Below are 25,781 nucleotides of genomic sequence, written 5' to 3' on the forward strand. Positions count from 1 at the left end.
CCAGTCCCTCCTGCAGCAAAGCACCCCCACAACATGATGCTGCTACCCCCGTGCTTCACGGTTGGGATGGTGTTCTTCAGCTTGCAAGCCCCCCCCTTTTTCTTCCACACATAAAGATGGTCATTATGGCCGAACAGCTCTATTTTTGTTTTATTAGACCAGAGGACGTTTCTCCAAAAAGTACAATCTTTGTCCCCATGTGCAGTTGCAAACCGTAGTCTGGCATTTTTATGGCGATTTTGGAGCAGTGGCTTCTTCCTTGCTGAGCGGCCTTTCAGGTTATGTCGATATAGGACCCGTTTTACTATGGATATAAATACTTTTGTACCTGTTTCCACCAGCATCTTCACAAGGTCCTTTGCTGTTGTTCTGGGATTGATTTGCACTTTTCACACCAAAGTACGTTCATCTCTAGGAGACAGAACGTGTCTCCTTCCTGAGCGGTATGACGGCTGCGTGGTCCCATGGTGTTTATACTTGCGTACTATTGTTTGTACAGATGAACGTGGTACCTTCAGGCGTTTTAGAAATTTCTCCTAAGGAGAACCAGACTTGTGAAGGCGTCCAATTTGTTTTTCTGAGGTCTTGGTTGATTTATTTTGATTTCCCCATAATGTCAAGCAAAGAGGCACTGAGTTTGAAGGTAGGCCTTGAAATGTATCCACAGGCACACCTCCAATTGACTCAAATCATGTCAATTAGCCTATCAGAAGCTTCTAAATTTTCGGGAATTTTCCAAGCTGTTTAAATGCACAGTCAACTTAGTGTATGTAAACTTCTGACCCACTGGAATTGTGATACAGTGAATTATAAGTGATATAATCTGTCTGTAAACAACTGTTGGAAAAATTACTTGTCATGCACAGAGTAGATGTCCTAACCAACTTGCCAAAACTGTAGTTTGTTAACAAGAAATGTGTGGAGTGGTTGAAAAACGAGTTTTAATGACTCCAACCTAAGGATATGTAAACTTCCGACTTCAACTGTACATACTACTGGTGTCCCCCCCCCTCGGGTTTGTGCTGTGGGGGAGATCTTCGTGGGCTATACTCGGCCTTGTCTCAGGGTAGTAGGTTGGTGGTTGAAGATATCCCTCTAGCTTTGTGGGGCTGTGCTTTGGCAAAGTGGGTGGGGTTGTATCCTGCCTGTTTGGCCCTGTCTGGGGTTATTGTCGGACAGGGCCACAGTGTCTCCCGAACCCCTCTGTCTCAGCCTCCAGTATTTATGCTGCAATAGTTTGTGTCTGGGAGCTAGGGTCAGTCTGTTATATCTGGAGTATTTATCCTGTCTTATCCGGTGTCCTGTGTGAATTTAAGTAGTCTCCCTCTAATTCTCTCTTTGTCTTTCTCATTCTCTCTCTCTCTTGGAGGACCTGAGCCCTAGGAACATGCCTCAGGACAACCTGGCCTGATGAGTCCTTGCTGTCCCCAGTCCACCTGGTCATGCTGCTGCTCCAGTTTCAACTGTTCTGCCTGCGGCCATGGAACCCTGACCTATTCACCGGACATGCTACCTTGTCCCAGACCTGCTGTTTTGGACTCTCTCTCTACCACACCTGCTGTCTCTAACTCTGAATGATCGGCTATGAAAAGCCAACTGCCATTTATTCCTGACCTGTTGCACCCTCTATAACCACTGTGATTATTATTATCTGACCCTGCTGGTCATCTATGAACGTTTGAACATCTTGGCCATGTTCTGTTATAATCTCCAACCGGCACAGACAGAAGAGGTCTGGCCACCCCTCATAGCCTGATTCCTCTCTAGGTTTCTTCCTAGGTTCCGACCTTTCTAGGAAGCTTTCCCTAGCCACCGTGCTTCTACATCTGCATTGCTTGCTGTTTGGGGCTTTACGCTGGGTTTCTGTACAGCACTTTGTGACATCAGCTGATGTAAAAAGGGCTTTATAAATACGATTGATTGATATTGTATATACATTTTACGGACACACTGTATTTTACAATAGTTTTTTTAATACATTTTTTATCCCATCCTTCAGCTACCCCCAACCCCTCCCATCTTCCTCTGAAGACCATCCAGTTTTGATTTCTATTTGCCATATATTTTAACTGTGCTTTTTCAATATTTCAATATTTTATCTTGATACGTTAATAAATACATGTTGTGTTAATTTTGGCATGTTTACATACCTATGTACCGTAGATCGCAAACCCATTACAAGTCAATAGGGCTAACTGGCTAGTACTAGCCACAAATAATTGTTAGCTAGCTACCCATGAAGAATTGACATGATCTTGTATAATATTCGTTTTAAGTCATTTTTGCCTGTTTAACTAGATGGCTATCTAGATTATAACCATTCAGATATCGAGCTGATAATTATGAAGTCAAACTTTTGCTTTGTGTATATCTTGGAAGAAGGTTCAGTGAATGGGGAGATGCAACATGAGGTAATACAGCAGGGGGAGTGCGAGTGCTTCTCAAATGTATTGTTTTATACATTCTCCACCCTCTTGTCCTCACAAGAACGTACTCAAGAGAACGTGGTCGGAGAACACACTCGGATCATGAGAGTGTGGAGCACGGGAGTACTCATATTGAGAAACCCCCCTGTGTGTTTGTATGCGTGCTTCTGCATCCTGTGTGTATATGAGCTGTGTATATGACCTGTGTCTATGAGCTTTGCCTGTATTTGTGTGATTTGTCATCCTCTTTCCCAATTGAAATTTGAATTGAAATCCCTCCCCCCAGGGTTGTAGAGATTGAGACATACTGGCTGAACAGGAAGAGGGATAAGGATGGGGGTGCCCAGGCTGCCTGTCCCCAGTTTGAGACCCAGACCACCAGTAAGGCAATCAGTAAACCACCAGCAAGCCAATCAGTAAAGAACATTAACCGTGCAATAAGGAAAGAGTTGCCCCCAGCACATCTGATTGGCTGGCTTGAGGGCAGATATAGTTTAATTTGGTTGAAAAAAGACAATTCAAATGAAACATGGTCTCCTTCACCACCAGCAGTTACCATACCCGGTCTGCTAGGTGGTTGCTACTTAAAGTCCCCAGGACATTCACAGTATTAGGCAAGACTGCCTTCTCTTCATGTACACCAGACGCATGGAATAATCTACAATCCATGCTTCATCTAGATATGTTAGTGCCACTGAATGAATTTAAAATATTGATGGGAGACTATGTTACAGAGGAGTGTAAATATTTTTTTTAGGCTGGATCATGTTGTTGTATTGTTGTATGTTTTAATTATGTAATGTATTAATTGTTGCTGCCTTCTTGGCCAGGTCTCCCTTGAAAAATAGACTCTGGGTCTCAATGGGCTTTTTCTGGTTAAATAAAGGTAAAATAAAAAAATGACAACCGCTCATTACAGATAGTCAATATAATAGTATTTCCATTCTCAGCCTATATAAAAAATCTTATGGAATGAGCTTTGTGCCTTGACTGCTCATGGCTTAGCTTAACTGTTACCTCAATGTCTTGCTAAACCTTGAGGATCTTTCTTTTCATAACATCAATCTATCCCTCTCTCCTTGCTCCAGGTGTCACGGTCAGTGGCAAGGGAAGATGAGGATGATGTGAATTCCTTCCGTTCCCACCGTATCAAGATGGAGATCTGGAGGAATGTTGTGCTGAGGAGATGTCTGTGAGCAAGGTGAGAATGTCAGTACTGCGTTATTACCTACAGAGTTCACTTGTACTTAAGGATGGAGTTCAGGTTTTACTCTGACACATTTCATCTCCATGTTTTGTTATTTTCCTCTCTTTCTCCCCTATATCCTCTCACTCCCCTCTCTCCTTCTGTCCTCCTTCCTCTTGCCCTTTCTTTCTCTCCCCCTCTCTTTTCTCCCTTTCTCCCAGTCTCACAATAAGGCTCCTCTCCACCATAACAACGGTCTACAGACAGTCACATTGAGCTGGACTCTCCAGAGTTTGACGTGCATAACTCCATCATGGCACCTCCAGACGGCTCCGTTTCTACTGCTCAGAGAAGAGCGCCATGTGCTCCATGTCCTGAACCCTTGGTCACCATGGCAATATAGGCCTAATGATAGCCTCTAGCCACTTAGCGTGAAGGCTGAAGCTGTGGCTGATAATGATGATAGTTAAACTGTAATAACTTTTAAAAAATGCTTATATTTGTTTCAAAATGCTGAAGGCTTTGACATTGTTTTATTGCAGAGCGATTTTGTGCATGATTGGAGTATGAATCTATGATTTGTGCATGAATCTATGTATGATTAAAGTAGTCCAGGCCAGTGGCGACCCGTCATTCAAGGCAGGTGGGGGCAGTTTTTTGTTGGTGCCTGTTTTTTTTGGCATTCATACGTGTCACATATCAGTTTGCAAACAATGTCAAAATAAATAAATAATTGGGTTAATAAAGCCACATAAAAACATGGTCTCTTTTTTGTTTTCTTGAGGAAGGCAGCTCCAAAATGCAGGTGTTTCAGCCTAGCTCAGTGCTTTCTGTGGTGGTGGGGCAACCATCGGAAAATACGGAGCATAGGGGTTGGTAATGTTCTCTAGTTGCACCGTGATTGGCTCAGCATTCTGTCACTCATGGGGACACTACGTCACTGCAAAATCTACAGGGAGAGCTTGAAAATTCAAGCCCCTTGGGTGCTGCCATAGAGTTGCATTAGAAGTGCCTGTCCAAGAAGGCTCAAGGTCATTGGCCACAAATAAAATTACGTCAAATCACGTTATATCTACTGTAGCTTTGATTGGACTGACCATGTCAATATCATACTTTCAAAATCTTAGCTAGCAAGCTAGCAGTCATCATCATGAATCAAGTCAACAATCTACTGGCAAATCCTTTTCAATCCTTGTCATATGAAGAGAAATTATGAAGAAAAATTAGAGATAAAACGTATTTGTGTTCATCGGCCATTGGACATAAACATTACATTTTTGCAAATTCAACGATTAGTTGTTTGGAAGGAATCAGTGGCTAACTGCAGTGGTGTAAAGTACTTAAATAAAAATACTTTAAAGTACTACTTGAGTAGTTTTTTGGGTATCTGTACTTTACTTTACTATTTATATTTTTTTGGCTACTTTTACTTTTACTTCACTACAATCCTTAAGAAAATATTATAGTTTTTACTCCATACATTTTCCTTGACACCCAAAAGTACTCGTTACATTTTGAATGCATTGCAGGACAGGAAAATAGTCAAATTCACGCACTTATCAACCGAACATCCCTGGTCATCCCTACTGCCTCTAATCTGGCGGACTCACTAAACACACACGCTTCATTTGTAAATTATGTCTGAATGTTGGAGTGTGCCCCTGGCTATCCGTAAATTTAAAAAACAAGAAAATGGTGCCATCTGGTTTGTTTAATATAAGGAATTTGAAATGATTTATACTTTTACTTTTGATACTTGAGTATATTTTAAACCAAATACTTTTAGACTTTTACTCAAGTAGAATTTGACTGGGTGACTGGGTAATTGTCTATTAAGGTATTATTTACTTTTACTCAAGTATGACAGTTGGGTACTTCTTCCACCACTGGCTAACTGCAAGCATTGCAAAGTAATCACTTGCCTGCTATTCAATGGAGTGGATGTGTGGTCCAAGTCTGGGTTTAAGGGTCTATTTTCAAAGCTTAAAAGAATAAACATTCAACATTGGCCATGCTGTCAATCCATCATGACTTCTGCCGCTTTCAAAACAACTGGGAAATCTCAGACTTCAGTGAGTTCAAGACAACTGTGAACTCTGAAAAAAACTGAGGTCCGACTGGGAAAATACGTTTTGAACGGTCATCCAACGTTGAATTCCAAGTCGGGAACTCGGGCCTCTTTTTAGAGCTCCAACCTGAAGATCACTAACATCATGATTCGACCTTGTTTTTTTCAGAGTTCCCCGTTTTCTTGAAAGCACCATAAATACAGAGAACTCCAGACTTTGACAACAAAGTTTGATGACAAACTTTGCCCACGAAGGCCTGCCGCGCCACCTTCATGTTCAAGTGAGCTCAACACAACAAGGTGAGTTCAAAAAGGTCTTCTATGCTGCTGCATAAATGATGTAATATGTCAGGGAGATATGTATACTGTAGCTAAGAAAGTAATACTAAGTGTTTGTTGTGTAGTAAGCAGTTTGTAGCCCATGTGCCAAACCCTAAAAATGTGGTCCCTTTTCCCCTCATAATTTAGCTTACTGTTCTGACTTGGTGGGGCACATGTAGACTGTAGCCTGTTTTAGAGAAATGTCATCATCGAAAATTGTATCTGTATAAAGATGAGTCATCTTTAATAATATCTGTTGACCTGACATAAAAGAGAATGTACAGTTGAAGTTTACATACCCCTTAACCAAATACATTTAAACTCAGTTTTTCACAATTCCTGACATTTAATCATATTAAAAATTCCCTGTTGTAGGTCAGTTAGGATCACCACTTTATTTTAAGAATGTTAAATGTCAGAATAATAGTAAAGAGAATGATTTATTTCAGCTTTTATTTATTTCATCACATTCCCAGTGGGTCAGAAGTTTACATACACTCAATTAGTATTTGGTAGCATTGCCTTTAAATTGTTTAACTTGGGTCAACCGTTTCGGGTAGCCTTCCACAAGCTTCCCACAATAAGTTGGGTGAATTTTGGCCCATTCCTCATGACAGAGCTCGTGTAACCGAGTCAGGTTTGTGGGCCTCCTTGCTCACACACGCTTTTTCAGTTCTGCCCACAAATTCTCTGTAGGATTAAGGTCAGGGTTTTGTGATGGCCACTCCAATACCTTGACTTTGTTGTCCTTAAGCCATTTTGACACAACTTTGGAAGTATGCTTGGGGTCATTGTCATTTAGAAGACCCATTTGTGACCAAGCTTTAACTTCCTGACTGATGTCTTGAGATGTTTCTTCAATATATCCACGTAATTGTCCATCCTCATGAAGTCATCTATTTTGTGAAGTGCACCAGTCCCTCCTGTAGCAAACACCCCCACAACATGATGCTGCCACCCCCGTGCTTTATAGTTGGGATGGTGATCTTCGGCTTGCAAGCCTCCACCTTTTTCCTCCAAAAGAAACAATGGTCATTATGGCCAAACAGCTCAATTTTTTTTCATCAGACCAGAGGACATCAGACCAAAAAGTACAATCTTTGTCCCCATATGCAGTTGCAAACCGTAGTCTGACTTTTTTATGGCGGTTTTGGAGCAGTGGCTTCTTCCTTGCTGAGCGGCCTTTCAGGCTACGTCGATATAGGACTTGTTTTACTGTGGATATAGATACTTTTGTAACTGTTGAATCCAGCGTCTTCACAAGGTCCTTTGCTGTTGTTCTGGGATTGATTTGCACTGTTCACACCAAAGTACGTTCATCTCTAGGAGACAGAACGCGTCTCTTTCCTGAGCGGTATGACGGCGGTTTGTACAGATGAACGTGGTACCTTCAGGCGTTTGGAAATTGCTCCCAAGGATGAACCAGACTTGTGGAGGCGTGCAATTGTTTTTCTGAGGTCTTGGCTGATTTCCTTTGATTTTCCCATGATGTCAAGCAAAGAGGCACAGAGTTTGAAGGTAAGCCTTGAACTACATCCACAGATACACCTCCAATTAACTCAAATGATGTCAATTAGCCTATCAGAAGCTTCTAAAGCCAATAATCTGTCTGTAAACATTTGTCGCCTACTGCACTAACTGAACAGAACAACATAGCCTACTGCACTAACCGAACAGAAAAAAATTAAACAACATAGCCTACTGCACTAACTGAACAGAAAAACATAAAACAACATAGCCTACTGCACTAACCGAACAGAATTTTTTTTAACAACATAGCCTACTGCACTAACTGAACAGAAAAACATAAAACAACATAGCCTACTGCACTAACCCGAACAGAAAAACATAAAACAACATAGCCTACTGCACTAACCGAACAGAAAAACATAAAACAACATAACCTACTGCACTAACTGAACAGAAAAACATAAAACAACACAGCCTACTGCACTAACCGAACAGAAAAACATAAAACAACATAGCCTACTGCACTAACTGAACAGGAAAACATAAAACAACATAGCCTACTGCACTAACCGAACAGAATAACATAAAACAACATAGCCTACTGCACTAACTGAAAAGAAAAACATAAAACAACATAGCCTACTGCACTAACTGAACAGAAAAACATAAAACACCAAGCCTACTGCACTAACCGAACAGAATAACATAAAACAACATAGCCTACTGCACTAACTGAAAAGAAAAACATAAAACAACATAGCCTACTGCACTAACTGAACAGAAAAACAAAACAACACAGAAAAACTGAAAAACATAGCTTACTGCTCTAATCACCTAATCATCCTCAGCTTACAATTGGCTTATTTATCCCCCCTCCTCTCCCCTGTAACTATTCCACAGGTCATTGCTGAAAATGAGAATGTGTTCTCAGTCAACTTACCTGATGAAATGAGGGTTAAAAAATGCAAATAAAAAATAATAAAACTGAACAGAACAACATAGCCTACTGCACTAACTGAACAGCACAACACTGACAGACAACATAGAACAATATCGCCTACTGAACAGAACAACAGTGCCTACTGCACTAACTGAACAGCACAACACTGACAGACAACATAGAACAATATCGCCTACTGAACAGAACAACATTGCCTACTGACCAGAACGACATTGCATACTGCACTAACTGAACAGAACGACATTGCCTACTGCACTAACTGAACAGAACGACATAGCCTACTGCATTAACTGAACAGAACAACATAGCCTACTGCACTAACTGAACAGAACGACATAGCCTACTGCATTAACTGAACAGAACGACATTGCCTACTGCACTAACTGAACAGAACAACATAGCCTACTGCACTAACTGAACAGAACAACATAGCCTACTGCACTAACTGAACAGAACAACATAGCCTACTGCACTAACTGAACAGAACGACATAGCCTACTGCATTAACTGAACAGAACGACATTGCCTACTGCACTAACTGAACAGAACAACATTGCCTACTGCACTAACTGAACAGAACGACATAGCCTACTGCACTAACTGAACAGAACAACATAGCCTACTGCACTAAGTGAACAGCACAACACTGACAAACAACATAGAACAACATCACCTACTGAACAGAACGACATTGCCTACTGAACAGAACGACATTGTCTACTGCACTAACTGAACAGAACGACATTGCCTACTGCACTAACTGAACAGAACGACATTGTCTACTGCACTAACTGAACAGAACAACATGTCAACACTGTGTGGAAATAAAACAAGGTGACGGCATAGCTGGAGAGAGTCTAATGGAGCTTGTTTTCATTGACATACACACATACTGAATTGGGTTAAAATACAGTCACACACAGGAAGAGACTGCATACAGGCAAGTCAAAAAAGTCGAGCATACAGTACACTGAGTAAGTGTTTGTATCTGCGTGTGTATCTGTGTGCGTGTTTATGTATCTTTGTGTGTTTTTGTATCTGTGTTTGTGTATCTGTGTGTGTTTGTATTAGTATCTGTGTGTGTGTGTGTATGTGTGTGTGTGTGTGTGTATTAATTAATTAATTAATTAATATAGAAGCTATCAAACTCCTCTCAGCCTTCCTCTCTTCTCAGCCTTCCTCTCTTCTCAGCCTTCCTCTCTTCTCAGCCTTCCTCTCTTCTCAGCCTTCCTCTCTTCTCAGCCTTCCTCTCCTCTCAGCCTTCCTCTCTTCTCAGCCTTCCTCTCTTCTCAGCCTTCCTCTCCTCTCAGCCTTCCTCTCCTCTCAGCCTTCCTCTCTTCTCAACCTTCCTCTCTTCTCAGCCTTCCTCTCCTCTCAGCATTCCTCTCTTCTCAGCCTTCCTCTCTTCTCAGCCTTCCTCTCCTCTCAGCCTTCCTCTCTTCTCAGCCTTCCTCTCTTCTCAGCCTTCCTCTCTTCTCAGACTTCCTCTCCTCTCAGACTTCCTCTCCTCTCAGCCTTCCTCTCTAGTTCTCTCATGTACTCCCCTCCATTCAGACCACGTTCCCAACCGACTGGCAGTCGGAGGAGCTACGGCAGAAGGTGGCATCCTCACGCTCCAGACTGCAGCTGTGGGCAGGCCGGGAGTCTTTGGGGGACGGCTTCAGTGTGCAGCGGATGCAGAAAGCGTAGAAGAAGGCCACCAGGAGCAGGAAGCAGACCACGCAGAAGATGATGACAATCAGGATGGTGTGTACCTGCATGTGCTCCTCCTCCATCCAGGGGTAAGGGGTCGGGGTCATGGGGATGACCAGGGTCAAGACGGGATTAGAAGTCATGGCAGCTGACAGAGGGTCGCTGGAGGTAAGGTAGGGGGCCGCTGTCATGGCTGACTGGTTGGTTTGCTGTCTTGGCTGTCAGAGTTGCAGTGTCAATGATAATGCAGCCACTGTCCCTGAAGGAGAGAGTGTTTGTAATTCTACATGCATTCGTGGATTCACACATCTCAACAGTTAGACAGTCTGCACTTCAGATGAACCATACTCTTCCCGACTACCTCTTTATTGGTTTACAACAAACAATGACAATGAGCAAATATCAATGACATCCATTTTAGGAAGATCTCTAATTCAACTCACAATCAGCAACAGGTACACTCTGAAAAATAATGCTACTGTACTGCTCACTTAATGTAGACTAGGGGCTCTATTCAATCCGTGTCGTGGAAATTCAGCTTTACAGTGTGATGGAAATTTTAAGGCAATGTTCCCGCTTTAGCAGAGACCGCATTCAAGGTAAACACTGCATATGAAATTACCTTTACATTTCAATGCGGATTCTGTAATGCTTCAATTTTACAGACTGAGTAGAGCCCTAAGTCTAGAAGCAGATAAGAATCTCTGCAGTAGGTGAAGCACCCTGCCATCCCTCTTTTGTAGCAGGGAGTTCACTTTTCTCGGTGGACAGAGAAAAAGCACAAACACCCTCACTTTCACTATCATCCTCTGTCTCTGTTCTTACCAGCAATGTCCACTTCACTTCAATGTTCATCTGCAGAGGTGTCCAGCCTCTTTGTGTGGGAGGCTAATACTGTTTTGTTTTCCTGTGTGGAGCAAAAGAGAAATAGAAGATGTGGGGAGGTGGGGATGGTGGGATAAAAAGAAGGAGGCGGAAGAAATGAAGGGGCCAATGAGGAAGGTTACCATGACAACCCTTCCTCTCTGGTTGTATCGAAAGGAGTGGCTGTATGGAAAGTGAATCAACTAATTGGGCAGATTTGTTGCCCCTCAAGGCTGATTGGGCTGTGCTACAGTGCCTTTCGCTCCCGCTTGCCAAGCACTACTACATAACAGTCAATATAACGGTGACAGTAAGCACACAACGCATGAAGCAACAGTACACAGCTTCATCAGTACTGTAATAAAAAATAAACAATCGTCAGTTTTATAACTGAAAATGTATAATTATTTGTGTAAAACTAACAATGAAGTATGACTGACTTATCCTGTCGCTTTAAAACAGAAGTCCAAACTCTCGCTGTACGGAACGAAAGAAAACAAACACAGTTCAATCAAAACTGTCTAACCTGTAGTTGAGCGCTCTCCTTTCCTTTAGACACACCCACTCGCCAATACTCTGCTTGCCATATTGGGATGCAGCTACCCCCTTCTCGATGAGAGGCGCGACATCACAACTTAATCGCATGTTGTGGAAAATGATCATGCCAAGAGACAGCAACATTATGCTGAAGCTTTCAAATCAAAACCTACAGGTAGCAGTCTCTCTTCTGCACACAACAAAATCACCTTAATTTGCAGAAGACAGATTGTAAATAAAGTTCAACCCATTTCCCTTCCAAATCAAATCAAAATCCTCGATGCACTTATTGATGAAGCCAGTGACTGATGTGGTGTACTCCTCAATGTCATCGGAAGAATCCTGGAACATATTCCAGTCTGTGCTAGCAAAACAGTCCTGTAGCTTAGCATCTGCGTCATCTGACTACTTCCCTTTTGAGCAAGTCACTGGTACTTCCTGCTTTAGTTTTTGCTTGTAAGCTGGAACCAGGAGGATAGAGTTATGGTCAGATTTGCCAAATGGAGGACGAGGGAGAGCTTTTGTACGCGTGGTTTTTTCCCCCTCTGGTTGCACATGTAACATGTTGGTAGAAATAAGGTAAAACTAATTGAAGTTTCCCTGCATTAAAGTCCGCGGCCACTATGAGCGCCGCCTCTGGATGAGCATTTTCTTGTTTGCTTATGGCCTTATACAGCTTAGTGCCAGCATCAGTTTGTGGTGGTAAATAGACAGCTGCGAAAAATATAGATAAAAACTTTGTTGTGGTCTACAGCTTATCGTGAGATTCTCTACCTCAGGCGAGCAAAACCTAGCGACTTCCTTAATATTCGATTTTGTGCACCAGCTGTTATTGACAAATAGACACAGACCGCCACCTCTTGTCTTACAAGAGGCAGCTGTTCTATCTTGCCGATGCACGAAAACCCAACTACCTATATGTTATCCATGGCATCGTTCAGCTACGATGCTGTGAAAGATAAGATATTACAGTTTTTAATGTCCCGTTGGTAGGATAGTCTTGATCGGAGCTCATCCAGTTCATTTTCCAATGATTGCATGTTGGCTAATAGGACTGATGCTAGAGGCGGATGACCCACCCTGGCCTACGTCCCCGATATCTCCATCTCTTCTTCATGCGAATGACAGGGATTTTGGCCTTGCCCGTTATCTGAAGTACATCCTTGCGTCTGACTCGTTAAAGAAAATATCTTCGTCCAGTATGAGTTGAGTAATCTCATATCGGTCATAAGAGACGGTGGCAGAAACATTATGTACAAAATAAGTTACAAAGAACGCAAAAAAAGACACACAAAAGCACAATTGGTTAGGAGCCTGTAAAATGGCAGCCATCTCCTCCGGGGCCATTATATGTGAGATATGGGATTAGGTTTAAGAAGACTGTGTAGGAAGTGAAAAGTAGCTTTTCTCTGAGTCATCACCACGAAGGCTTGCCAAGATTCATGTGTGATTCAACAGGCTAATCTTGTGATGTTTCAGTTTGTGATGTGTCACAACCACATTCTCCCTGCATTTCAATTGGTCACATCACAGGTTGTGATGGCATGACTTTATTTTCAGCCACTACAATACTGCCATCTGTAGGTAACACAGGTTCGCTTCAATATCATGTGACCAAGCAGGATGTTGCAAGAATAGATATTATTAGTCAGACACAGGGTATCTTTCATAAGCTGTAAGCTAATCAAATCTGCATACAGGTTGCTATGGAAATTCCTTGATCAAAATATTCTATTGCTATGGTAACACATAATTAGCTATTTTGCTAGCAATTAAGATTTGCTTTGTACTTAGTGTAGCTGGTCAACACAACACAGCCACATACAGCTGAACAGTCAAAACAACTATCAACAAACAATCCATCAAGAGAGTTGAGGGAGTGGTGGGTCTAGTTTGTGCAGGACATAGCCATCATGGGCCTGTATGACAACAAGGCCTTTTGGGCCTCCAAGCCTGGGGGTATCCTGGCAGCCATCTGTCCATAGGAAGTGAAGGCTGTGGTGGGTAAAGACAGAGGAAGTCTCCTGCAGGAGGGGGTCACCGTTGGAGGCCGGAAGGTGGCAATGGTACGAGATCATAAGACAGGCACTGAGAAAGAGATCCTACTCGTTGACCTCAGAACCAAACGTAGTGAGAGTTTATCTCTAATGGTTGCCCTGGCGACCAAGGCTCTGGTGTCTGTGATGGGCAAACGAGGGGTGCATGGCATATAGTCAACAAGAAGGTGTGTGACATAGCCAAGTTCCTCCGTGAGAGTGGGGTGTGAAGACCTCCGTCCACGATATTGTGGACCAGTATATCAGAGAGATGGGCTATTCTTCATTAAAAACTCTGAGGTGTTACATGAGTAGGAGTGAAAAAGATTGACACTTTTATCACTTGACAGAGGATTTAAAACCAAACAGACTGAGAAGAAAATATAACTAGCGCTTTAAATGTAAAAAATCTCTTTATACAGACTTTATACATATACACTACTCTGGTGTTTACCGAACTGACTGACTGACTCAAACAATATGACTTTATGTCAGTTCTCTCCTTGTGTTACATTACAAATAAGAAAACACAGAGACACCCCATTGGAAGCTTCCAGACATGGGGTAAAACAGAAATTATATGCACATAAAAATGGAGAACAAAGCCAATTTAAGGCAAGTAGATCATTTCATTACAGTATAATCAAATATAGGGCCGATTTGTAAATATAAAAACAAACCATTCGTTCAAATTTTAAGGCCAAAATTCTTCTTTCATTGGAGCACTGTTTAAAATAAGGTATCTCACACACACTGCAGTAATAAAACAACCAGTGTAAAAAGAGGTGGGTGTGTTTCTTTCTGGTTAAAAGGGGATTGGTACAGTACGGCTGGTGGTTTATTTCTTCTTATTTACAATGTTATTGCAAATCCAGTTCATGCCATGCTATTGTGATGGACAGGGAGAGAGAGAGACAGAGCGAGAGAGGGAGATACAGAGAGAGAGGGGAGAGAGAGAGAGAGACAGAGATAGAGAGAGATAGAAAGAGAGAGAGAGAGAGAGAGAGAGAGAGAGAGAGAGAGAGAGAGAGAGAGAGAGAGAGAGAGAGAGAGAGAGAGAGAGAGAGAGAGAGAGAGAGAGAGAGAGAGAGTAAAAGGAAATAGGTTCAAATTCAAATATTATCAACCAGGAAGTTTTCGTTCACGATGATATTGCATTTTAGGTGTTCTACCTTACATATGTATCCTCATCCTAATGTAAAACTAATTTGTGTTACACAATCCTTCCTGAAGAATGCATTGGTTTCCTGATTCTGGCTTAAGTGCACCTTAATGCACTGTAATCAACCAGTCAATAAGTCGGTCTAATTCCGTTTGTACTGTGTGATTAACACTGACCTGTACTCCTTTCCCGGACACCGCTGAGCAGGCCTGGATCTGCCACTGGCGGTCCCGATACGTGTGCAGGTTGAGTCCTTCAGCAGGCGAAGCCGTGGCCAGTTCCTGTTTATTGGCAAAGATGAGCACTGGCACGCCCTTCAGATTCTCCTCATCAATCAGCTCTTCCAGCTCCTAAAGAGAGGAAGAGAGAGAAAAGAAAGAGAGAGAGACAGAGAGAGAGAGAGACAGAGAGAGAGAGGCAGACAGAGAGAAAGAGAGAGAGAGAGAGAGAGAGAGAGAGAGAGAGAGAGAGAGAGAGAGAGAGAGAGAGAGAGAGAGAGAGAGAGAGAGAGAGACAGAGAGAGACAGAGAGAGACAGAGACAGAGACAGAGACAGAGACGTACAGATGCAGATTATTGACAGTAGGTAATGATAGCAATTAGACATAATAAGACAATGAATGTCATCAAATCTGCTAGACAGCTATTACAGACGGCTATTATAGACAGCTATTATAGACAGCTATTACAGACATCTATTATAAACAGCTATTACTGATAGCTATTACAGACGGCTATTATAGACAGCTATCATAGACAGCTATTACAGACATCTATTATAAACAGCTATTACTGATAGCTATTACAGACATCTATTATAGACAGCTATTACTGATAGCTATTACAGACATCTATTATAGACAGCTATTACTGATAGCTATTACAGACATCTATTATAGACAGCTATTACTGATAGCTATTACAGAATGCTATTATAGACAGCTATTACTGATAGCTATTACAGACTGCTATTATAGACAGCTATTATAGATCTGAGGTGTGCCATCCTTACCAGTGCCGTCTCCTCAAACGGCTGTTAGTCTGCGCTGTCTATGACATAGATCTGGAAGATGAAAATAATGAACTAGAAACATCCACATAGTTATCCAAAAGCATAATTTCACCATAGCCATTACATATTTACTACATGCAATAATCATCCTCTAGGCCCACAACTTATATCATGAGATTGTTGGGAATGGCTGTTCTCCTTACAGTAATGAGCTACCATCTCAGTAATGTTGTAATGAGCTACCATCTCAGTAATACAGTAATGAGTTACCATCTCAGTAATAAGCTACCATCTCAGTAATACAGTAATGAGCTACAATCTCAGTAATAAGCTACCATCTCAGTAATACAGTAATGAGCTACCATCTCAGTAATACAGTAATGAGCTACCATCTCAGTAATAAGCTACCATCTCAGTAATACAGTAATGAGCTACCATCTCAGTAATAAGCTACCATCTCAGTAATACAGTAATGAGCTACCATCTCAGTAATGTTGTAATGAGCTACCATCTCAGTAATACATTAATGAGCTACCATCTCAGTAATACAGTAATGAGCTACCATCTCAGTAATACAGTAATGAGTTACCATCTCAGTAATACAGTAATGAGCTACCATCTCAGTAATACAGTAATGAGCTACCATCTCAGTAATACAGTAATGAGCTACCATCTCAGTAATACAGTAATGAGCTACCATCTCAGTAATACAGTAATGAGCTACCATCTCAGTAATACAGTAATGAGTTACCATCTCAGTAATACAGTAATGAGCTACCATCTCAGTAATACAGTAATGAGCTACCATCTCAGTAATACAGTAATGAGTTACCATCTCAGTAATACAGTAATGAGTTACCATCTCAGTAATACAGTAATGAGCTACCATCTCAGTAATACAGTAATGAGTTACCATCTCAGTAATACAGTAATGAGCTACCATCTCAGTAATACAGTAATGAGCTACCATCTCAGTAATACAGTAATGAGTTACCATCTCAGTAATACAGTAATGAGTTACCATCTCAGTAATACAGTAATGAGCTACCATCTCAGTAATACAGTAATGAGCTACCATCTCAGTAATACAGTAATGAGCTACCATCTCAGTAATACAGTAATGAGCTACCATCTCAGTAATACAGTAATGAGCTACCATCTCAGTAATACAGTAATGAGCTACCATCTCAGTAATACAGTAATGAGTTACCATCTCAGTAATACAGTAATGAGCTACCATCTCAGTAATACAGTAATGAGCTACCATCTCAGTAATACAGTAATGAGCTACCATCTCAGTAATACAGTAATGAGCTACCATCTTAGTAATACAGTAATGAGCTACCATCTCAGTAATACAGTAATGAGCTACCATCTCAGTAATACAGTAATGAGCTACCATCTCAGTAATACAGTAATGAGCTACCATCTTAGTAATACAGTAATGAGCTACCATCTCAGTAATACAGTAATGAGCTACCATCTCAGTAATACAGTAATGAGCTACCATCTCAGTAATACAGTAATGAGCTACCATCTCAGTAATGTTGTAATGAGCTGCCATCTCAGTAATACAGTAATGAGCTACCATCTCAGTAATACAGTAATAGTAATACAGTAATGAGTTACCATCTCAGTAATACAGTAATAGTAGTACAGTAATGAGTTACCAACTCAAACACACACATTACTGGCAATCACTACGTCATCAGAGTGCAACGTATGGTTGTTGTTGTTGAACGCTGTCGAACACTGAAACCTGAACTAAAGACCTCGGTTTAAAAGCTGACAGTGTTTTATATACTTTTATTTTATTTTGAATCCTGCGGCTCTGTTGGGCTCCCCGAAGGGGTCTCCCCCTTCCCTGGAGAACGTAGCTGATCTCGACCCAACCAACCAGCCATGGAGGTACATCGCTCCATGGCTGGTTGGCCATGGAAGTTGAAGAAGGCATCCTCTGGCAACGGGGGTCTCCAATGGAGATATTGAGCCTGGAACTGACACAGACCAGAAACAGCTTTGCCGCCCTGTATCCAGAAGTTCCGGTGACTTCGTCCTTGGTGGCTTCCCAATCAAGATCAGATCCTGAGGTACCTGCACCTTCGTCCTTGGTTCTGTCTCCCTCCATTCTACCTCCATTCTACCTCAGGTTCAGATCCTCGGAGCTCCCAGCCTCACCAGGCCGTGAGGCTGCCTGAGAGACCGGCCCATTCAACATCACCAGCTGTCATCATAGGCAGCTCTATGGTGAGAAACATCTCGGTCCCCAAGGCAAAAGCCCTGTGCTACCCAGGAGCACGAGTACAGGACATAACAAGGCTGCTTCCGACTGTTCTACCATAGATGCCGGGAGCTGACACTGTTGTAGTCCATGTGGGGTCAAACGACATCAGGAGGGCTAGCTAGGAACATTTTAAAAATGTCTTTTAAAGAATAAAAAATAAAAAAAACTTGCAATTTGCTAAAATAAATCACGTCATCACTAAGTTGTCATCCACTACGCCATTTCACCATGGAGTGTTCCTAAAAGACAAAAAAAAACGGCCAATAATTTCAGGTCCAGTACCATCGTTGGGCCGCGGGTGTGAAAGATTCAGCAGACTGCTGGTATTACACATCTGGCTAAAAGACTACTGTAGCTCTGCTGGAGTCACTTTTATTGATAACTTTGACACCTTCTGGAAACAGAAGATACTCTACAGGAATGACGGAGTCCATCCATATCTTGGCTCCTGGACTCTATCCACGCATTTCAAGGCTGCGTTGAAACAATGACTGGTTAGTGATCCAGGACCAGCTCAGTTAATCCCTGCCATTGTGACAATGAGTTGTCATAATGCTGCATCAAATGTACATGATCTTAGGGGCATTGGCAAACACAACGTAAGTAATTTAATTTACGTACACCTAATTGCACTGAATACATCTGTTTATCCTACAGCTATTGTAAGCAGTAATCATGAGCCTATAAACCAGAGTTACATTGTTAGCACTGAGGCGGTGTGCAATAGCAGGAAGACCACTTTATGCAGCTCACCCTGAACTATCAGCTCCAATGTAAATAACATGAGTAAGTCTACCTCCGATAAGCTTCCTAGTAAAGCATTAAAAACAATCAAGCAACCCAGAAAAGTGCTAAAAATAGCCCATATTAATTAACATATGTAGCCTAAGAAACAAGGTCCATGAAGTAAACAACTTGCTTGTAACAGATGACATTCATATTCTGACTATCTCTGAAACTCACTTAGATGATACCTTTGATGATACAGTGGTAGCAATACATGATTATAACATCTACCGAAAAGACACAAATGCCAAAGGAGGCAGTGTTGCGGTCCACATTTAGAACCACATTCCTGTAAAGCTTAGAGATGATCTAATGTTAAATACTGCTGAAGTAATATGGCTACAGGTTCACCTAAAGCCCATTCTTGTGGGAAGCTGTTATAGACAACCAAGTGCTAACAGTCAGAATCTGGTTAATATGTGTGAAATGCTTGATAATGTATGTGATATCAACAGAGAAGTATAATTTCTGGGTGATTTAGATATTGACTGGTTATCATCAAGCTGCCCACTCAGTAAAAAACGTCAAACTGTAACCATTGCCTGCAACAGGTTGTCAGTCAACCTACCAGGGTAGTTACAAACAGCACAGGAATTAAATCATCAACATGTATTGATCACATCTTTACTAACGCTGCAGATATTTGCTTTAAAGCAGTGTCCAAATCTATAGGATGTAGTGATCACAATAAAATAGCCATATCTAGGAAAACCAAAGTTCCAAAGGATGGGCCTAATATAGTGTATAAAAGGTCATACAATAAGTTTTGTAGTGATTCATATGTTATAAAGAATATTTGCTGGTCTATGATGTGTAATGAGGAGCAACCAGACATTGCACTTGACACATTTATTAAACTACTAATTCCAGTAACTAATAAGCACGCACCCATTAAGAAAATGACTGTAAAAACTGTTAAATCCCCTTGGATTGATGAGGAATTGAAAAATTGTATGGTTGAGATGGATGAGGCAAAAGGTATGGCAATTAAGTCTGGCAGCCCAACTGATTGGTAAATGTACTGCATATTAAGAAAGCATGTGAATAAACAAAATAAAAATAAACTACACTATGAACAAAATATAAATTATATAAAGAATGATAGTAAAAAGCTTTGGGGCATCTTAAATTAAATTTTGGGACAAAAAGCCAACTCGGCTACTTCATTTATTGAATCAGATGGCTCATTCATCACAAAGCCCACTGATATTGCAAACTACTTGAATTACTTTTTCATTGGCAAGATAAGCAAACTAAGGGATGACATGCCAGCAACAAACGCTGACACTACACATCCAAGTATATTTGGTCAAATTATGAAAGACAAGAATTGTACTTTTGAATTCCGTAAAGTCAGTGTGGAAGAGGTGAAAAAATTATTGTTGTCTATCAACAGTGACAAGCCACCGGGGTCTGACAATCTGGATGGAAAATTACTGAGGATAATAGCAGACGATATCGCCACTCCTATTTACCACATCTTCAATTTAAGCCTACTAGAGAGCGTGTGCCCTCAGGCCTGGAGGGAAGCTAAAGTCATTCCGCTACCCAAGAATAGTAAAGCCCCCTTTACTGGCTCAAAAAGCCGACCAATCAACCTGCTACCAACCCTTAGTAAACTTCTGGAAAAATTGTGTTTGACCAGATACAATGCTATTTCACAGTAAACAAATTGACAACAGAATTTCAGCATGCTTATAGGGAAAGGACACTTAACAAGCACAGCATTTACACAAATGACTGATGATTGGCTGAGAGAAATTGATGATAAAATGATTGTGGGGGCTGTCTTGTTAGACTTCAGTGCAGCTTTTGACATTATCGATCATAGTCTGCTGCTGGAAAAACTTGTGTTATGGCTTTACACCCCCTGCTATAATGTGGATAAAGAGTGACTTGTCCAACAGAACACAGAGGGTGTTAATGGAAGCCTATCAAATATAATACAGATTAGGAATTAGGATTTCCCCAGGGTAGCTGTTTAGGCCCCTTGCTTTTTAAAATATTTACTAACGACATGCCACTGACTTTGAGTAAAGTCAGAGTGTCTATGTAACACTATACCTGTCAGCTACTAAAGTGACTGAAATGACTGCAACACTCAACAAAGAGCTGCAGTTAGTTTCAGAGTGGGTGGCAAGGAATAACTTATCCCTAAATATTTCTAAAACTAAAAGCATTGTATTTGGAACAAACACTCATTAAACCCTAAACCTCAACTAAATATTGTAATAAATAATGTGGAAGTTGAGCAAGTTGAGATTACTTAACCGCTTGGAGTAACCCTATATTGTAAACTGTAATGGTCAAAACATATTGATGCAATAGCTAAAATGGGGAGAAGTCTGTCTAAAATAAAGCAGTGCTCTGCCTTAACACTATCAACAAGGCAGGTCCTACAGGCCCTAGTTTTGTCACACCTTGACTACTGTTCAGTTGTGTGATCACAACATACACACACACACGATAACATATGCACTATACATACAGTTGAAGTCGGAAGTTTACATATACCTTAGCCAAATACATTTAAACTCAGTTTTTCACAATTCCTGACATTTAAGCCGAGTACAAATTCCCTGTCTTAGGTCAGTTAGGATCACCACTTTATTTTAAGAATGTGAAATGTCAGAATAATAGTGGAGAGAATGATTTATTCCAGCTTTTATTTCTTTCATCACATACCCAGTGGGTCAGAAGTTTACATACACTCAGAACTACAGTATCCGTTCAGACCCCAGTCCTACCTACCTACAGCACCTTCGGAAAAATATTCAGACCCCTTGACTTTTTCCAGCCTTATTCTAAAATTGGATGGGGGAAAAACACACACACACACACACACACACACACACACACACACACACACACACACACACACACACACACACACACACACACACACACACACACACACACGTCGACAATTACTGAAATATCACATTTACATAACAATTTAGACCCTTTACTAAGTACTTTGTTGAAGCACCTTTGGCAGCGATTACAGCTCCCAAAAAGGGACACCTGTATTTGGTGAGTTTCTCCCATTCTTCTCTGCAGATCCTCTCAAGCTCTGTCAGGTTGGATGGGGAGCACTGCTGCACAGCTATTTTAAGGTCTCTCCAGAGATGTTCGATCGGTTTCAAGTCCGGGCTCTGGCTGGGCCACTCGAGGACATTCAGAGACTTGTCCCGAAGCCACTCCTGCATTGTCTTGGCAGTGTGCTTAGGGTCGTTGTCCTGTTGAAAGGTGAACATTCGCCCCCAGTCTAAGGTCCTGAGCACTCTGAAGCAGTTTTTCATCAAGGATCGCTCTCTACTTTGCTCTGTTCATCTTTGATCCATCCTGACTAGTCTCCCAGTTCCTGCCCCTGAAAAACATCCCCACAGCATGATGCTGCCACCACCATGCTTCACCGTAAGAATGGTTTCAGGTTTCCTCCAGACGTGAGGCTTAGCATTCAGGCCAAATAGATCAGTCTTGGTTTAATCAGAACAGAGAATCTTGTTTCTCATGGTCTGAGAGTCTTTAGGTGCCTTTGGCAAACTCCAAGCGGGCTGTCATGTGCATTTTATTGAGGAGTAGCTTCCGTATGGTCACTCTACCATAAAGGCCTGACTGGTAGAGCGCTGCAGAGATGGTTGTCCTTCTGGAAGGTTCTTCAATCTCCACAAAGGAACCTTAGAGCTCAGTCAGTGACGATCGGGTCTTGGTCACCTCCCTGACCAAGGCACTTCTCCCCCGATTGCGCAGTTTGGCCAGGGGGCCATCTCTGAGTTATTGGGGACCTTCAATGCTGCAGAAATGTTTTGGTACCCTTCGACACAATCCTGTCTCGGAGCTCTACAGACAATTCCCTTGACCTCTTTGCTTGGTTTTTGCTCTGACATGCACTGTCAACTGTGGAACCTTCCATAAACAGCTGTGTTCCTTTCCAAATCCTGTCCAATCAATTGAAATTACCACAGGTGGACTCCAATCAAGTTGTAGAAACATCTCAAGGATGATCAATGGAAACAGGATGCCCCTGAGCTCAATTTCAATTCTCATAGCAAAGGGTCTGAATTAGAGGTCAACCGATTAATCGGAATGGACGATTAATTAGGGCCGATTTCAAGTTTTCATAACAATCGGAAATCGGTATTTTTGGACACCGATTAGTTTTTTTTACACCTTTATTTAACTAGGAAAGTCAGTTAAGAACACATTCTTATTTTCAATGGCGGCCTAGGAACGGTGGGTTAACTTCCTTGTTCAGGGGCAGAACGACAGATTTTTACCTTGTCAGCTAGGGGATTCAATCTTGCAACCTTACGGTTAACTAGTTCAACACTCTAACCACCTGATTACATTGCACTCCACTGGGAGCCTGCCTGTTACGCAAATGCAGTAAGAAGCCAAGGTATGTTGCTAGCTAGCATTACACTTATCTTATAAAAAACAATCAATCAATCAATCAATCATAATCACTAGTTAACTACACATTGTTGATGATATTACTAGTTTATCTAGCGTGTCCTGCGTTGCATATAATCGATGCGGTGGCATTCGCGAAAAAAGACTGTCGTTGCTCCAAGGTGTACCTAACCATAAACATCAATGCCTTTCTTAAAAACAATACACAAGTATATATTTTTAAACCTGCATATTAAGTTAATATTGCCTGCTAACATGAATTTCTTTTAACTAGGAAAAATGGTGTCACTTCTCTTGCAACAGAGTCAGGGTATATGCAGCAGTTTGGGAAGCCTAGCTCATTGCAAACTGTGTGAAGACTATTTCTTCCTACCAAAGACAGCCAACTTTGCCAAACGGGGGATGATTTAACAAAAGCGCATTTGCGAAAAAAGCACAATCGTTGCACGACTGTACCTGTTAGAGCCGATTTGGACATATTTGTATAAAAGACAGAACAAACAGAGCTCCATGTACATTTGTGTAAATATATTAATGTATATGATGAAATATTAGGTACGTAGCTTTATGATTTATATTTACCTGATTGAGATATATTCATTTGTTGTTAGTGTAACTTAGTTTTTGGCCCCCCACTTGCCCATTCATTGTACTGTGGTAAGTGTGTTAGTATAAAGGCAGGAAGTTGGGCCTTCGGGGGGAGGAGTCCTTGCTAGACGCGGGAGCGGTATAGTTTTTTGACCAGACAGACAGACAGACATACAAACAGGTCATATTATGTATTTTCCAAATCAAGTAATCTATGCTTTACGTTGATTGGATAATTTTTTATTTTTTTTTAGATATAATTAGAATACACATTTTTGTTGCACCATATCCCTGGATCTCATTGAATGTTTGGCCGTTTGGAAACTTTGAGTGTGGACTGTATGTGTATGAAACAAACCCGCTTCAGACTTGGGCAGTGGCTATGGTAAAAAGGAAAGGAAGCCACTACAGTACCTAACCATAAACATCAATGCCTTTCTTAAAATCAATACACAGAAGTATATATTTTTAAACCTGCATATTTAGCTAAAAGAAATCCAGGTTAGCAGGCAATATTAACCAGGTAAAATTGTGTCACTTCTCTTGCGTTCATTGCACGCAGAGTCAGGGTATATGCAACAGTTTGGGCCGCCTGGCTCGTTGCAAACTAAGTTGCCAGAATTTTACGTAATTATGACATAACATTGAAGGTTGTGCAATGTAACAGGAATATTTAGACTTATGGATGCCACCCGTTAGATAAAATACGGAACGGTTCCGTATTTCACTGAAAGAATAAACGTTTTGTTTTCGAAATGATAGTTTCCGGATTCGACCATATTAATGACCAAAGGCTCGTATTTCTGTGTGTTTTTATGTTATAATTAAGTCTATGATTTGATATTTGATAGAGCAGTCTGACTGAGCGATGGTAGGCAGCAGCAGGCTCGTACTCATTCATTCAAACAGCACTTTCGTGCGTTTTGCCAGCAGCTCTTCGCAATGCTTCAAGCATTGAGCTGTTTATGATTTCAAGCCTATCAACTCCCGAGATTAGGCTGGAGTAACCGATGTGAAATGACTAGCTAGTTAGCGGGGTGCGCGCTAATAGCGTTTCAATCGGTGACGCACTCGCTCTGAGACTTGGAGTAGTTGTTCCCCTTGCCCTGCAAGGGCCGTGGCTTTTGTGGAGCGATGGGTAACGATGCTTCGAGGGTGGCTGTTGTCGATGTGTTCCTGGTTCGAGCCCAGGTAGGGGCGAGGAGAGGGAAGGAAGCTATACTGTTACACTGGCAATACTAAAGTGCCTATAAGAACATCCAATTGTCAAAGGTATATGAAATACAAATGGTATAGAGAGAAATAGTCCTATAATTCCTATAATAACTACAACCTAAAACTTCTTACCTTCTTACCTTACCTTCTTACCAGGTGTCACCTTCCGGAGACACCTGAAACCCCACCTCTTTAAGGAATACCTAGGATAGGATAAAGTAATCCTTCTCACCCCCCCCCCCCCCCTTAAAAGATTTAGATGCACTATTGTAAAGTGGCTGTTCCACTGGATGTCATAAGGTGAATGCACCAATTTGTAAGTCGCTCTGGATAAGAGCGTCTGCTAAATGACTTAAATGTAAATGTAATGTAAATGTAATATTGAAGACTCATGTTAAAAGGAACCACCAGCTTTCATATGTTCTCATGTTCTGAGCAAGGAACTTAAACGTTAGCTTTTTTTGTCACACCCTGGCCTTAGTTATCTTTGTTTTCTTTATTATTTTAGTTAGGTCAGGGTGTGACATGGGGAATGTTTGTGTTTTGTCTCGTTTCGGGTGGTTATATGGAAAAGGGGGTGTTGGGTTTAGTGTATGGGTTTGTGTTGTGTGAATGTTTCTAGGTATGTCTATGGTTGAGTGAATGTTTCTAGGTATGTCTATGGTTGCCTGAGTGGTTCTCAATCAGAGACAGATGTCGTTCATTTGTCTCTGATTGGGAGCCATATTTTAGGCAGCCATAGGCATCATGTTTTTGTT

General features: G+C 41.4%; 1 pseudogene; it reads right to left on the reverse strand.

The window, feature by feature from the left end:
- Positions 1-14,399: 14,399 nt before the first annotated feature.
- Positions 14,400-17,862, reverse strand: LOC139581903 (ADP-ribosylation factor-like protein 3; annotated as a pseudogene).
- Positions 17,863-25,781: the final 7,919 nt, after the last annotated feature.

Source organism: Salvelinus alpinus, chromosome 7 (genome assembly GCF_045679555.1).
Source record: "Salvelinus alpinus chromosome 7, SLU_Salpinus.1, whole genome shotgun sequence".
NCBI lineage: Eukaryota > Metazoa > Chordata > Actinopteri > Salmoniformes > Salmonidae > Salvelinus > Salvelinus alpinus.